Here is a 15,842-nt window from a genome sequence, read left to right on the forward strand (position 1 = left end):
CAAGAGAATCATATTTACTTCACATTTGTTTAGCATCAGTTGTATGCTTAAAAAGGGGGAAATGTATTGTTGATAGCAGAGAGCAGGTAATATTTACTTGTAGCACTCACATAAGTACAGAATCAAAACCATTTTTGACACCTTGCCTACATATGGATCTGAGATATAAACTTTAGATAGTTACCTGGTTCTTTGGAATTAATAATTGACCATCATCATCCACAAATATGGCAAAATGCATTCTCTTTCTAATTCATAACATTTTATCCTCCACATGTTCAAGGGCATTATTTTACTAACACTATCTTGCTACTCAATAACTAACTAATTAAATTTTTTAAAAAATCATCCAAATTAGTCTGGTCCATTTGGAAGAAAACTCCTGGGGTTGGTTAACTGCAATCTTGACTAGGAAGACTGAAGAAGTTACTTGGATAAGCAGTGAGATATTTCAAACCAAAGGAAAAGAAGTCCAGTTGCCATGACTCAACTTCCAGACTATTGTCATATATTCTGGATGGAGCTGCCTTTGGTACGGACCTCAAAAAGTAGATTAGGCTCTTTCAGAACACAAGGAAACCCCAAATTACTTGTGCTAAAAACATTGCAAAGCCGTTTCTAGGCAAAATACCGAAAGACCAGCTTTCTATATTTGTTCCTCTTCCCTGATTCACTGAGTTCTTCTGAGATTTGTCAACAAGGGCCACAAAGTTATCTAGTGGCAACTCAGAATTCATCTACCTCACTAGCTGCTCAGATCTTTGACATGCACGTACTGCCGAGATGAAGAGAGCTAACCTCTTGGTTTAACCAAGCTTTAACCAAAGACTATCTACTATTGACCTCACCCCATTCCTAAGAGGTCTGTAAGGGGCATGCATAAGAGCACCAGCGTGCCTACTGTTCCTGTCCTAATGTTTCCTTTGATTGTATCCAATTCGTATAGTTATTGCATGCTTATGCTTATATATATGCTTATATATCGTATAGTTATTTCATGTTTATGCTTATATATACTGTTGTGACAAATAAATAAAAAAATAAAAAAATAAATCTTCTACAAGATCCACAAAAGCACACCTTTCCAAACATTGAACTGTTGGTTTCAACTGCTTTTAATATTACTGGTCTTAATATTAGTTTTTGGTAACCTTTCCTTAATGACTGGCCAGTTTAGTAACATTTCAAAATTACAATAGCACTGAAAAAATAACTTTATGACTTGACAACTGTTGCAGCATCCCACAGTCATTTGATTGCCATTTGCATACTTCACAACTGCCTTTTAACAAGGAGAGTCAATGGATAAGCTCGCAGTAAAATCACAAGTCATGCGATCTCTTCCTTAATGACCACATTGCTTAGCAATGGTATTGGTAGTCTCAATTGTTGTTAAATTAGGACGAACTGTAAAATGCTAAGATACCTCATTGGACAGTGATATATGGCTAAACAACAAAGAAATATTTTGCTTGCCTTATTTATCCAAATAATCTATCTAGCCTTCCATCCTTTTTTCCTTTCTCAAAATGATCTCAGCTGAGAAAATCACTTTTTGAAATTGCCAGGATGATGCCACTCAAAGAAGACCATCCAAAGTTACCTGAAGGAATAGTCAGACTCTTTACAAGAATTGCCTTTCCAGTTGCACAGTATTGCTAAGTCACAGAAAATGTCAACCTGTTGGAGGACTGATGTAATTCTTATGTAACTCTGTTTACATCAACATCTTTTCCTCTTTGCTCAGCCTGAAGGTCTCCTGCTGTGGCAGTCCTTTTGACCCTCTAATGATTTCAGCACAAGGATTTTGTTGCACTTGTTGGCTCTGACTCTCACCAGCTGGGACTTAGTGGGACACTTAAGAAAATCTTTCCATAACATCAGCATAAATCCAATTTGAAAAGGTCCAGTTTCTCTCCTTAACTGTATTATAACATGGAGTCTAGTTTCATATTATTGCTGATAATGACATTCTGGAAAAGACTGGAGACTTTTTAACTCCGGGTAAGCCAACATGAAATTTGTACATGGTTCTTGTGGCCCAAAACTCCACTAAAGAGACTTTGATTGTAGGTCTGCTGAATATTCCAGATCTGCCAGCCCTACTACGTAGACCAGACTAGGTAATCAGTTCCACTAGAACAGGGGTGTTAAACTAAAGACCCGGGGTGCTTAGATCTGGTCTGTGGGGCTGTCCTGGAAACAGTGAAGGACTGGCCCACAGTGCCTCTGCCAGCGAAAATGTAGCTCATAAGGGTCACAGGCAGTTTTCACTGGCAGAGGGTTGAAGCAGGCTGTTGCATCTGAAAACGGAGCTTGGGAGCCTGTTTTTGCTGGCAGAATGCTTGGGCTACCACAAGCGCCCCAACACGAGTGACATCGACCTGGCCAAGCCCCCCCCAGCCCTTCCCCCAAGGTCAGACATAACCCTGATGTGGCCCTCAGTAAAATTGAGTTTGATACCCCTGCACTAGAAGGCTGGAACTACTTTTGCTCAGATCAGCTACAATGGCAGTATCTTGCAAATCTGATGGTACTGTACTTTACCTTCCTTCTAATTCATTGAATAAGGGAGGTATTTGCCTGAGCTGCTTCAGGCCCCTTTGCTGTTGTAGTGGTTTCTGCACATCTTCATCAAACTTATCTTCATTAATCTTTATAGGCTTAAAGTACAAATCTTAACACTTCACATAAATGAAGCTTTGTTCTATAGGCAAGCTACATTAGATCCATGCTTACAGGTGGTTCTTAGAATAGCACAAAAATAGTGTATGCTTAGCTGCCCCCCCCTCTCATCTAGCTATGGTTTTCAACCAGTTATTTCCTCTTTCTGGTGTCCCCGTTGCATTGGCTTCTTGGCCACTGCAGATACAATATTGCTTGGGTTACTTAGTGAGGTGTTTGTCTTTTGATCTTTTCTAAATGTTCTTTGTATTTCTGCATACTTTGTAGTTTATAGAACATAGAGTTTCCCCAAGCTCATTCACCCATATGTGTTTAATATGTGTAATGGGAGCCTACACAGGAAATACATTTGTGTCTACAATAATGCATACTACTATTATTAGTACCTGATCATATGTATTGCAGCCAGTGTGGCTTACAGGCATCCCTATTAATAATCGTGATACACACCAACAGTGTTTCATGAGGACAGTAGCTGATGTGTCAAAGGCTTTATTAAAAGTTGGCCTCCAAGTGCATATACCAGAGGAGACATTGTCACTGTCATGTGTCTTTCTATGATTTAATTTGCTTTTTATAGGCAAAGTATGTGATATTGATCAACTGAACATGCCATTTCTTGAATATTTTAAACATTTTACATCTATAACAAAATAGTGGGGCCTTGGGGATGCTTTTATAGCTTTTAGTGCTGAAGAACATGTGTTAATGGGAGGCATTTAAAGATGGATAATTTAGGGCACATGAAACAGATACCTCTACTACCTTAGTTTTTTTCTTTCTTATGCAGCATGTTAGGTGTTTTTTTTAAAAAGATACATATGGTTTTTTTTAATGAGTAATGTGGCCAGTTGTTGATTACTGTCTAAATAACTTTCTATGCCACCAAAGATTATGATGGAAGAATTTCTACATACCTGCGTTTTACCCATCTATGCAGCACTTGGTTTGGTTTATGTAGTATTGACAGCAAGCTTTCAAAACAGATGTACAAAATAGATTCTATGTGCACCATTAAGTTTCCTGGCCATTGAGAGAAAGTCTGTGGCTCAGTATACAGAATCCCAGGTTCAGTTCCTGGTATCTTCAGGTGGAATTGGCAGAGACTTTCCAAGATTTCACACATCTGCAACCTTGGGAAGTTCTTATCAGTTAGAACAGATAATGCTGAACTCAACAAGGAAGGAATATTGCTTGATTTATGGCAACTTCCTGTGTGCCTCTTGGCTCTCATGAGAGAATCTGATACACCCATGAGAGAGTGAGTCAATAACATATTCAAGCAAAAAATGGACTGACCTTCCTCCTCCTCCTCCTCCTCCTCCTCCTCCTCCTCCTCCTCCTCCTCCTCCTCCTCCTCCTCCTCCTCCTCCTCCTCCTCCCCCCAACCAAAAATACAACAATGTTAATGAAACCAGAAAATAAAAGGTGAATATGGAACCAGCTCAGTTCCTTTAACATATTATTAAATTTAGTCATACAGACCATCTATTGCTCCATCTTCTCAGTATGTGACTTCACAGTATGTGAAATCAGGAGCAGGGAACAAATAATTGGAAAATATTTAAACATTTTTATGAAGAACTTGTACAGGATTATTTCTTTAGCTGAGTGATTTTCACACGTGTGCAAACAGTACCCAACGGAAGGAAAATGTTTAAATAAGAACAATGTTATAAATAGAGGTGTCCTTCTTACAGATATTAGTTTAGGAGTTTATGTTTGACAAAGGTAACAAACGTGGTAATAAAATGCGAGGTATGTATTTTGGCTCACATGGTACATTCTGGGCATTGTTGTCTGAGAACAAGGAAATACGTAAAAGATCACCATACAGTGTTCTTGCCCCTACTATGATTTACCAGATTAATAAGTTACTCATTATCTGAACTCTTTAGAAGGAGTTTACAGAATATTTAGGTGAACTGAAAACAACAACAAGGTGCAGACCTGTGACATCATTAAACATACATCGTAATATGACTTTTAACAATCAATTCAAAGTATTGTACAGTGACTTCTTTTATTTTTTTATAGCTTGGTCTAATTTGGGAATGCGATGGAAAACATGTTTACATTCATTTTATATGAATATGAATTCAGATCTGCAGAAGGCTAAAAAATTTGAATCAAAGTTTTGACTTTATCCATAAATGAATAAATGAATGTGGTATAGTGGTTAAAGTATTGGACTAAAGTTCAATTCCCACGTGACCACAAATGTCACTGAGGAATATGTTTGTTAGTTACAATACCTGGTATTCTGTTCTGGGGAGTCTTGGGGGGAAGGAAGGAAGGAAGGAAGGAAGGAAGGAAGGAAGATTATAAATTGATTGATTGCCATTGTACAGGAATAATGGTAGAATTAAACAAATTGGAATGGTGTAAAGTCGGGACTGCTCGGTAACCACTCCCGAAGGGAAAGGGTAAGGAAAGAGGAGTAAAGAAGGAAGAAAGTAGGTAGGCAGGTAGGTAGGTAGGAAAGAAGGGAGGGAGAAGAAAGGATAGGAGGAGGAGAAGGAGGAGAAGATAGAGGGTTAGAAAGGATGGTAGTGAGAAGTGGGAAAGAGGAGGGGAAGTAGGAAAGCGAGGAGAAGGATGGTGGGGAAAGTCGAAGAAGGATGAGAAGGGTAGAAAGGATTAAGGGAGGGAGTGGCGGTCGAGCAGCCCTGATTGAGCATAATTTGAGTATAGGATCGATTGTTGGATAAGTGATTGTATTGTACACTGGTCAAATTGTGGGAATTATTATGGAAAATAAAAAAATTTTGCCCTGGAAAAAAAAAAAGAAATGTCACTGAGGAAATCTGAATTGATTCTCAGCCCAACCTACCTCCTTATGTCCACCATGTCCCTTCTCTATGAGCTTGTTGAGGAGGGAGGGAGGGAGGGAGGGAGGGAGGAAGGAAGGAAGGAAGGAAGGAAGGAAGGAAGGAAGGAAAGCCAAAGGCTATTCATTCAACATTCCCATTAAATACATTCTGTTAAACTGCCTTGGTCCTGATAACCAAAGTTTCTTTTAGCTAAACCTTTAGGTGAAGAAGACTCACTGTGAGAAGGAATGAGCAAGTTTATTTGCCAAAGCAATCATCCATCATTCTATTGGTTCACTTCTAACAAGTACTCATATATTCAGATTGTAAGTTTTGGCTAGTTAGAATAAAATAATTTTACAGCACTCTGAAGTGTTTAATAACAGTTTTCTTTTAAAAAGTCCACAATTTGGCAGACAAAGTTTGAGTACTAAGATGAATGGATGGGGAAGTTTTGGAAATATTTGAGATGCTGTTTTAAAATCTTCTTACAAAAACACTGGGAAACCATGCTCCTGTTTTTCACTGATCTATTACCTAAGTTAGCTGACATGATTTATGGGACTCTGAAAAAAAAATTATAAAAGAAATTTCATAGCTCATGGGCTGAACATTGCTCATCTCTGTTTGGTAATAATAGAGATTGCACATAGCAAATTGAGAAGCTGAATAAGTCAGTTGGAGAGAACTCGGTGTGGCATACAGCAAGCTAGAAAGTTTCAGTTGCCATGAATATTAAGTAAAGCGCTAAGAAAGCCATGCCAGTCCCTTTGACATACATGGATATATATTATCTTTATCATTAATGGCTTATGTACAGTTAAGGTGGTGTACAAAGTGTTGGGTGGTGGAGGATGGAATTTTTTCCTGGATGGATAAAGAAACATCAATTTCCTTAACAGAGGTAGAACGGGAAGTTGTCATCACTCACAACAGTCACATAGAAACTGCCTCTGAGGTGAAGACTGCCAATCAAAATTCAGCAATATGAGCCTGAGAAACTTTGAATCAGTGTGTAAAAGAGAGACCTTTAAGGGGCTATAAATGAAACCTTATTTGATTACCTCAACAAGTATCAGGAAGTAGCATATCTGACAGGTTTTTGAGGTATTTAGCTTCTCCAAGCACCTAAATAGAAATAATTTTTCTCCCTATATCCAAATGCATTACTGCATAGCTTATTCCTTTTATCTACTATATTTGATGGGGTTTTTTTGGTAGTTGTTCTGAACACACATATTACTCAATCCACATTCATTGCTCTGGGACTAGGCCTTGTTTAAGTATTGTGGAATAGAAACAGCCATTCAAGCAAAATCGTATCAAACCAACTTAGAAATTCAATGGTTTTGTGATGTCCCCTTCTATTTTTTTATTTTATTTATTTATTTATCAAACTTATATACCGCACCATCTCCCGTAGGACTCAGGGCGGTTCACAGGCATATTAAAACAATATAAAACAATATAATAAATAAACATTTAAAACCCAGATTAAAACTAAATATTATCATAGCCTGATCACTAAAACAGTAAGAACCAATAAAACCCCCATTAAAATTTGGTTAAAACATTTTGTTCTTAGGCTAGTCCCGCACGCTGAAATAATAGAGTCTCCAGTTCACGTCTGAAGGTCCGGAGGTCAGGGAGTTGTCGTAATCCTGGAGGAAGCTCATTCCACAGGGCTGGTGCCGCCACAGAGAAGGCCCTCCCCCTGGGGGTCGCCAACCTACATTGTTTGGTCGACGGCACCCTGAGGAGGGCCACTCTGTGGGAGCGCACAGGTCGTTGGGAGGCAATCGGTGGCAGAAGGCGGTCTCGAAGGTATCCCGGTCCTAAGCCATGGAGCGCTTTAAAGATGGTAACCAAAACCTTGAATTGCACCCGGAAGACTACCGGTAGCCAGTGCAGGCCGCGCAGGATAGGTGTTATATGGGAGCATATTTCTCTGCACCTTTCTACTGATTCTTCAGGATGTTCATTTAGAATATGTCCCACTGAAAATAAAGCTTATTTCTGATAAGGCTAGGATTCGATCGTATCTAATAATTTCTATTTATCTTTCTCTCTAAAAAGGTGAGTCTGCTGTTGATGAAATAATATTTGATTTTGTATTGGCTTTTAAAAGATGCTGCAGACATGTGTTAGACTGCGTATTAGAAAGTCTTGTTCATGTAGGTTTGAAATAAAATTGAATAGCCTGAGGGAAGATAATGCCTTTCTTTGAAAAGGTATTTGATTATATTCTACCTTTATAATAAAATGAACTGTAGGAAGATCTGTATACTTTTTTGGGGAGATATTTGCCTTCTGTCTAGGGTGGGGTTTAGTGAAATGGACAGCAACTGTTTTAGGTGAAAGGTGTTTAAAATACTCTCAGATTCCCAAACCACTACAAAAGAAGTTTAAAAACAAGCAAGCAAACAAACACAAAGTAAAGGCTGTTGCAATTTTTTGGAACCATAAGAATTTGATTTTACTCCTGATGTCCAACCAATATGAAATAGCCAGTTTTGTGGTGGAAAAAATATCTGACCCTTTTAGTCAAAGACTGATGAATAAAGTAAGGCTACACCTAGAATACTGCATTCAGTTTTGGTCACCACACTATAAAAAAGATGTTGAGACTCTAGAAAGAATACAGAGAAGAGCAACCAGGATGATTAGGGGACTGGACGGGACTAAAACATATAAAAAACAGTTACAGGAACTGGACATGGCTAGTCTAACGAAGAGGAGGAAAAAGGGACACCTGATAGTAGTCTTCCAATATTTGAGGGGCTGCCACAGAGAGGAAGGGTCAAGCTATTTTCCAAAGCACCGAAGGCCAGACAAGGAATAATGGATGGAAACTGAACAAGGAGAGATTCAACCTGGAAATAAGGAGAAGTTTGCTGACAGTGAGAGCGATCAACCAGTGGAACAGCTTGCCTTCAGAAGTTGTGGGAGCTTCATTACTGGAAGCTTTCAAAAAAGGACTGGACTGCCATCTGTCAGAAATGATGTGGGGTCTCCTGCTTGGGTGGGGGGATGGATTAGATGATCTACAAGGTCCCTTCCAACTCTGTTAATCTGAATGATTCTGTTCATTTCAGTGGTGAAATGGGTCCACCATTTTTGATACATCACATTACTTTTTACAAGCATTTTGGTCTGATTCTGTATATTTCTATTCCCATTGGTTTGAAAAGCCCTTCATCTGATTGATTGGCATCTTTCTTCACACTCACATTCTTGCACACTTAGTCCCTTTAAAAAACAAACATCTTTAGTCACGATCAGTCATTTCCTCTGAAACGGTAGCTGCATTGGTAGTCTTTTGGATTTCTGAGTTCTTAAATGCAAATATAATTGCAGATATGAATTATACTCTCTTCACTTGATCATGTTTTATTCATATTCCTGTGACACTACAAATTTTCAAGGAACGTTTGCTTTTGGCTTTACTCACTAACACCCCTTTTTTGCTATCTATTCCTTATTGCTTAATATCATAAATTGAAGCTGTTGTGGGACGTAACCAATTATAGGTAGTCCTTGTTTGCGGACTGTGATAAAAAAGTAACTTTGCAACTAATCCTTGTTATTTACAACCTTCCTCTGTAGGTCTGTAAAACAAAGGAAGGTGAACTATGATGATAAGCACAGTTGTGGTTTCACTTAGTAACCACTTAATGACTGAGTTGCTAGTCCCAATTGTGGTTGCTAAATGAGTCTACTTGTATGTTTCGGACACTATTGTGAAGGAATAAAACAACCTGGCATAGATCAAATCGTGTAGATAGATTAACTCAGCCTTTATGCCCAGCCCCCACTTGCTTGAATTAAAGGCAAAGATAAATCTATTGGGTTGAATCTGATTTGGAAGATGTGAATTGGATCTTGGAGTAGATTTAGAATGTATGCAGTGAAAGCGGACAGCAAGGTACTATATGTTGATTAGATGAAGACAAGTCAAGAGAAAGATACAAATACAAGAAAAAAAGGTGAGTTTAAACTCACCAGGAGGGGGAATAAAGCCAGTATTAACAAACAAATACACCAATAAATCAAATGATTTTCTTCAGTTTGCCAAGGTTTTCTTAACAAATTGCAAGATAGGGCTTTCAACTCAGCGACTTTGACTTCTGAGCTGGTTTTATGTCATGAAGTTATCACCTTCATATAATAACCTTATAAAATAGAAGTGGTAACTTTTTCTCCTCCCAAACCCCCCACACATCGCGTTTTTGCCCTCCCCAGCCGCCAGCAGCACTCTGCAGGCCTTCCAAACCCTCTGCCCATCCCATTTACAAACCCTCTTTACATCCCATTTATTTGTAAACTGGAAGCATAGAGTGTTTGGGAGGCCTGCAGAGTGATCCTGGGGGCCCAGGGAGGGCAAAAACTCCCCCACCTTGTTTTCCTCTTCGAAATCTTGGTGTGTTTTATACTCTGGTGCATCTTATAGTACGAAAAATATGGTAGTTATTTGTATCCTGTCTTTATTATTTTTACAAATACCTCAAGGCAGCAAACATAGCTAATACACTTTCTGCCTCCAGTTTTCCCCACAACAACAACACTTTGAGGTGGGTTGGGCTGAGAAAGAGTGACCAGCCCAAAGTCACTCAGCTGGCTTTCATGGTTAAGGCAGGACTTGAATTCTATATGACCACAGGCAATTTCTTAAAGCTCTCTGTGCCATACTTTTCACATTTCTTAAGTGAAGTACTTAATTTATAGAAATTAAGCTAAATAATGCTCTTTTTCAGTCTGAGCAAAATGAAATACTTGCAATTTAAAATTGCCTTGGCACATCTTCAGAAGATGCTCCTTTGTCATCCAAATATCTATCTCATTTGCTCCAGCAAACAGAAGCATTATTCCATGTGATTTATACCACACAATATTAAATAATTTAAAGTTGTACATTAATGTTCTGGTAGCTAATTGAAAGTGATACTAGATTTAATCCATTTGGTATGATTCAAAGTTAAGCATTTTTATGTCTTGTTAATATTAGAGTGGAAACAAATTAAGGGTCTATTTCACTTTCCAGCTGGAATTAATGAGGCTTTAAAGTCTTTAACATTGGTTGGATCATACCAATCTTTGTTAATACCATAAAGCATCGGATTGGTTGATAAATGATAACTGTTCTAAAGACTTTTAGATGAGTGATATCTTTTTGTAGCCAAACATCTCATCCTTAGGGGGCACTCTTACACCACTTTCTATTTACCAATAACATTTGTACATAATCTGGAACTAACTTGATTATAATTGCCACCTGTGCTCAGATTTCCATCATAAAAGAAATCAGTGGCATAAAATATTGGAGGCACAGGTTTTGACAAACTAAAATAGGGCAATAAATTGGACTTCCTAAATGCATTGTGCTGGGATTACATAGAAATATGCAGTTATTTAAAAACAGGATCATAATTTGCTATAAATCTTGCTCATATTTGTAAACCCGGTTGGTATAGCCTATATTGTCATTGTACATCATGTATACAATGAAATTGGTTAAGTTTAAGATGCAATTAATATTTTTATAATATGCATTTTATAAAAATGCATGTTAAGTGAAAAAAGTGATTGCTAGAAGGAATACCTGGTGTTATTCTTATATTTTCCTAGTTTACTGGAAAGCTACAGAAAATCTAACAAAGGTTTATATTAACTAGCACTAGAATGTCATGTGAATATAGTTGTTTGGTCCTTTGCCCACCTGGTTAAGCAGGTTGTAAAATATATATCACCACTGATTAATTCAAAGGAATTGTAGTTTCTCTTTTGGTCAGTACTTGACAGTACTTGATTGGGAAGTTTGTCCGTTTCATCAGACCATGGAAGAAACAACACACATTAAATTCATTAATAAGTGCTGTTATGCCAACAACAATCAGACAATGTTATTCTGGTTAACAAACCTGGTGGTCCTTTTATCTGCATCATGGTTTCTGGTGCAATCTTCCTTGTACATGACAAATTGAAGTAAATAACAGAAGCTAAGAGGCATGTGGCACAGCTATAATACTTTTCTTCAAGCTAGTATTCACGATATGTGCAAATATAACACTGGCTGCAGATATTGGTAGCTGTACTTGAATAGTTCTGGAGAGCAGGGAAGGCTTGTGAAACACATCTGAGCAACATATCCAATCAAATATAATGATTTGAAATATTTATAATGTCCCTATTTTTTTTAATCCTTGAGGATGCATCACATTGCCTTATGTATTCAAAAAAGTGATTGGAGTTATAAAATATTGTATACATTTTATAATATATTTTAATCTTTGTAATGCTTATAATTGTTTTTATTTTATTTTTTAAAACTCTGGTTTGATGCCCAGAATCATTTGTTGAGATTGGTAGCCATATAAACTAACTAACTAACTAACTAACTAACTAACTAACTAACTAACTAACTAACTAAAATTTTCCCCCATTCCATGGCCGTGAGATTAGAATGTGTGCCTATGAATTTGAGCCTTATGAATTCTTGGTAAAGAATCTGAATCTAACTGATTTGTTTAAGTGGTACCCAAGATATAATAAATGACAATTTAAAGACCTCAATACCTTGCTGCCTGACTTCTCCAAATTAATTGGAAACAGCAAGACAGCATCTAAGAGTGCTGTAGCTGGCAGAGAAAGGTCTTTTTTCCCCTGGCTTTAACTTTCTGTGTGGCACTCCAGTGAGCAACATTTGGCATACTGGATATATTATGAAAAGAATCCTGCTGACTCCATATCATTCAATGGGAGAAATATGTTAATTGCACAGAATGCATGCAGAATAGCATTCTCCCTGCTGCACATTTAACAGAGAGTAATGCTTTGTATTTCCCACGAAGTCCCACCCAGCTCTGACAGGTTCTAAGATTACACTCATTCTAAAATGGGAGAAAAAGTAGTTTTCTTGGATGCCATCTTCCACATCAATCTGCAGGGGAGGACCCGACGTTACCTTGATTTGGGGAATACTTGTGGGCAAGGTGCATTGGCTATGGTGCCCTTGCATGAATCCCATATCCCATACAATGAAGCAAGTTTTTTTTAATGTTGAGTATACAAAGTGCACATGATTCCAAAATACTTCTTACTAACAAATCATTTTTTACAAGACATAATTACCTATGTAACAATGTTAGGTCTTTCAAAATAACAAAGTTGGAGGTCTTCTGATCCAACCTTCTGCTCAAGCAGAATACCCCATATAACCATTCCAGAAAAGTGGCTGTCCAATCTCTTCTTAAACGCCTCCAATGATGGAGCATCCCACGACTTCTGAAGGCAAGCCATTCCACTGATTACTCTTCATGCCTCCACATTTACACATTTATACTTCTGGGGGATTTTCTTTCACTAAATAATACTTTTTTGGTGCAAATTTCCAATCTAAACACAGAGATACTAAAAAGGTAAAGGTACAGGTTCCCCTCGCACATATATGCTAGTCGTTCCTGACTCTAAGGGGCAGTGCTCATCTCCGTTTCAAAGCTGAAGAGCCAGCGCTGTCTGAAGATGTCTCCGTGGTCATGTGGCCGGTATGGCTAAATGCCCAAGGCATATGGAACGCTGTTACTTTCCCACCATAGGTGGCCCCTATTTTTCTACTTGCATTTTTTATATGCTTTCGAACTGCTAGGTTGGCAGAAGCCGGGACAAGTAACGGGAGCTCACCCCGTTACGTGGCACTAGGGAACCGCTGAACTGTCAACCTTTCGATCAACAAGCTCAGCATCTTAGCCACTGAGCCACCGTGTCCCATGATGTCTCAGTGGATACTAGCAGATACATACAGTAGATACTAGCAGTGGATAGATAGATACTAGCAGCTGCCAAATATGATGTGTTTGCACCACACAATTCACAGAGAAATCTGTAGCACAGTCCTTCTACATGCCCAGCTGCCTAACAGTATTCAGATTATGCTCTGAATAGTTTGAAGTACATGGTTCAGTGTGGAAATAGTGTGCAATCAAACCTCTGCCTTATAATAATAATTTAAAAAAAACAGTGGAGGAGAGATGAGCATGATAAGCTGAGGAGAAGAGTTAGGCCTGTCCATATACCCCCCTGCAGGATGGAAACATTCAAGGAAAAACATTTGGTCCAATTCCTCTCTTTGTAGTTCTTATCCTGCTACAGATGAAGATCTCTTGGGTGGGCTTTAGGCTTTAGTAATCTTACTATTATTTGGTATGCTTTCCCTAATGGTTATGTGTTTACTTCCCTGATTGCAAGCCAAAGTTGATTTTTTTCCACATTTCATTGATTGAAGTGAGAGGTTTATAGACTAAAACCAATGGATCCAGGAAGTCCTGATGCACCCGTCAGCTTCTCTCACAATTCCTTTTAATTTTTGCAGTTGTAGCTGTGGTCTTTTCTAGAATCACAATATGGTATATCAATGTGGATAAATAAATGATACATAACAGTTTAAAAATCTAGGATTTTTAAACTGTTTAAATCTAGGATTTAAACTGTTATAGACTACCTGACTCTATAGTCTCTACTCAAAAACCCAAAATCTTCAACCAAAAACTGTCTACTATTGACCTCACCCTATTCCTAAGAGGACTATAAGGGGCGTGCATAAGAGCACAAAAGTGCCTACCGTTCCTGTCCTATTGTTCCCTTCATTATAGTATTATATGCTTACTTTTACTTTTACTTTTACTTATATATACTTTTTCTCTCATGATGGGTTATTGTTTATGTTGATGATTGTATATACTGTTGTGACAAAATAAAAAAAATATCAGATCATCTTCAGGCCTAGTTGTTTCTTTGCCTGGTGGTTTTAATTTGGTATTTTTCAGGGAATGGTAGCCCAATAAATCTAGAAAATATTAGTTGGGAGGGAAGCTTTGTACAATGGAACTTGCTATTAATCCACTTCCCTATCCCAGTTTCAGACGCCAAGGCTCTGCATCTCAACCCAGTGAATAACCATTACAGCTAATCACATACTGAGGCTGATTGTAGTCATAACACCTTGGAAATACATCCCATTTTGCCAACTCCAGTTTACAAACAGTTTGCTTTCTTTTCACTCTTTCTGTTAGATGTTAGCAATTTTCAAACGAATCAGCTAGGAATCAAACAGAAGCAAACACCTTAATTAATTAATTCATAGTTCCCATCACCAATCTCTTTCCACTTATGACTGTATGACTATAACTTGTTGCTGGCAATCCTTATGATTTATATTGATATATTGATCATCAATTGTGTTGTAAATGTTATACCTTGATGAACTTATCTTTTCTTTTATGTACACTGAGAGCATATGCACCAAGACAAATTCCTTGTGTGTCCAATCACACTTGGCCAATAAAATTCTATTCTATTCTATTCTATTCTATTCTATTAAACAGATACTGTCCATGTTTGGTGGTACACATCCTGGTTCCATCAGAATGGAGTTCTGACAGCTCTGTGCTTTCAGAGATATATTCTGGTTAGCTGCTCAAATAACAGACCAACCACATACAATGTTTGCAATAGGAAGTCAGTGCTTTAGAACAAAGCCAAGCCAAGAGAATTCTAATGCTTTGGAAATGATCAGCAGGAGGGAGGATGAAGGCTGGGCTCCAAAAAGGCTGCTGGGGTTAATGTTGTGCATCCTGGATGCTGTGTGTGTGGCAACTCACTCAGGCTGCCCAAGTGACCTACAATAAACAGGATGAAGGAAGAGCAGTCACTGAATGGCGAGGTGGCGAGTGGCGCTGGCCTGCCAGGCAGACACATTGAAAATAAAATAGAATAAAATAAAAGGAGGAAATTCTGCATGCAGAGATCTCAGATTCCAGAAGACAAATGATGACCTTTGATGGTTATAAAGCGATACATGGGTTGCCTTTGGTTATCATCAATTGACTGAGAGAAAGTGCATATGGGAGTACAATGTATACCCATAAATCATTTGTTGGGGGGCACCACATTTAAACTGTGAGCAGAAGCAACTGGTTTTTATATGACTTCTGTAATAAAATCTACCACGACTAACAGCCAAAATAATATAAGATAAATCATCTTAAATGGTAGCAAATTAGACAATTCCTGAGTATTATTGTTATAGTGTATATAATTCAGCCGGCTCTATCCGGATCGCATGATCTGGTAGCGCCAGAAGGCTCCGCCCACCTTCCTGGACATCATCACGCATCATGACCCTCTGTGCATGCATGGAGGAGGTGCACACGCTCACATTTGCGAACGGGTAGTGAAGGTAAGTGAATACCACCCCGATATATATGTACTAGAAAGGTGGAATAGAAATCAATAAATTAAAAGATTTATATTTAAAATTAATACAGGTAGTTCTTGACTTACAACCATTTA

Source organism: Ahaetulla prasina, chromosome 1 (assembly GCF_028640845.1).
Source record: "Ahaetulla prasina isolate Xishuangbanna chromosome 1, ASM2864084v1, whole genome shotgun sequence".
In the NCBI taxonomy this organism is placed as follows: domain Eukaryota; kingdom Metazoa; phylum Chordata; class Lepidosauria; order Squamata; family Colubridae; genus Ahaetulla; species Ahaetulla prasina.